The sequence below is a fragment of the Salvelinus sp. IW2-2015 genome, linkage group LG27, assembly GCF_002910315.2.
Source record: "Salvelinus sp. IW2-2015 linkage group LG27, ASM291031v2, whole genome shotgun sequence".
NCBI classification, from domain to species: domain Eukaryota; kingdom Metazoa; phylum Chordata; class Actinopteri; order Salmoniformes; family Salmonidae; genus Salvelinus; species Salvelinus sp. IW2-2015.
Window position 1 is genome coordinate 2,219,949 of NC_036867.1, and position 1,755 is coordinate 2,221,703.

At 40.7% G+C, this 1,755-nt stretch overlaps 1 protein-coding gene across 1 annotated transcript in view; it reads right to left on the reverse strand.

Annotated features, from left to right (window-relative positions):
* LOC111953853 (myb-related protein A) overlaps positions 1–1,755 on the reverse strand; it is a 20,698-nt gene that overhangs the window by 5,501 nt on the left and 13,442 nt on the right.

Below are 1,755 nucleotides of genomic sequence, written 5' to 3' on the forward strand. Positions count from 1 at the left end.
AGCCTATTGGTTTTCATGGTAGCCTATTGGTTTTCATGGTAGCCTATTGGTTTTCATGGTAGCCTATTGGTTTTCATGGTAGCCTATTGGTTTTCTTGGTAGCCTATTGGTTTTCTTGGTAGCCTATTGGTTTTTGTGGTTGTAAAAGGAACTGTACTGTATTGGAAACATGTTTATGGTAGGCTGGCATTGCTTACGTGGGTGGAATTTGATCCACAGAAGTGTATTGTGCCATATCACAACGTGTTTCTGAACTCATGAGCGCCATGATTTTCCATGTTTGAAGTGGGCCTATTGGTTCATTTATTTGGTGAGACACCTGTGCTGTGCATGGCTGCATCTCACTGTAGGAGGCTGCGTTTTGGTTATTTGGATCTCCATTTGCCTTCACTGTGCTTGTTTACTGTTAATGTTTACTGTTTGTTTACATATATTTTATATAGGAATGCTTCCGCTCAGTGTTTGAGATCAATTGACACCCTTTACCATGGAGCGTTAAGATTTATTTAAAACTACAAAACCCTTACGCACCACTGCACTTTATATACCAGGGTTGGCTGGCCTTCTCTAGTCACTCGTAGGCTTGTATACTTTTATTTACAAAGCCATTTTTATTCCTCAGAAATGTGGTGAGTACTCTCTTCGTTCACAAGACTTTATCCTGCTAAACTGTTCCAAATGTCCGAACTGAATTTGGTAAAAGGGCTTTTATGTACTTTGCGCCATCCGTTTGGAACGCCTTACAAAATAGTTTTCAACTGGAAGAACTTGTCCCGATTGATGTTTTTAAATCATTGATGAAGGATTTTGAGCTGATTCCTTGACCTGTCAATGTTTTTAATTTGCTGTTTTATGATTTCGTTATACTCCTGTGACTTCTATGGTTTAATTAGATGACTTGTAGTGTTCAGGTTGTCTGTCTGTAATTGTGTAATGACTCGGTGCTGCCTATCAGGGCCAGCACGCTCTTGAAAAAAATATTTCAAATCTCAATGAGCCCTTCCTGGTTAAATAAAGGTAAAAAATAAAGGTAAAAAAGTCCAAATGTAACTAGCCTAAATATAGATTGTGTCATGCTTTTATCCATCTGATATTTTGTTGACTAGGCCTACTACTTGTTATCGCTGTTCTGTTCTGTTCACATTCATTCGTTCTCATTTGCAGTTGTGTCCATACTCTAAGCTAAACTGCTTTTCAGTATTTTTGTTTTGCATGCATGAAAAACTAGGTTACTCCTTTCAGCATTTAGTTTGCATTATTTTGGTAAGACAGCTGTGTGTACGGCTGCATTCACATAGTGTGTAATAGGTGAGTTACCCTATCTATCTTGTAGCCTATATTCATTACCAAAACGGAGCTGTCCATTGTACTGATACAGGGAAGCGGAGATACAAATTTTGTGCCAACCTGTCACTTCAAAAGCACTCAATCAAGGGTCTCGGAGTTTCGGCATTTGAACTTTGTTTATTGTGATATAAGCAGAATTCAATATAATTCCAATGCAATAACCCAACAAAATTGTGCCCCCTCACCGATTTCAAATGCCCCCCTAGTCACCTTATCCTGGCTCTGGGTGTGATCTGCCCCCCTAGTCACCTTATCCTGGCTCTGGGTCTGATCTGCCCCCCTAGTCATCTTATCCTGGCTCTGGGTGTGATCTGCCCCCTAGTCACCTTATCCTGGCTCTGGGTCTGATCTGCTCCCCTAGTCATCTTATCCTGGCTCTGGGTCTGATCTGCCCCCCTAGTCACCTTA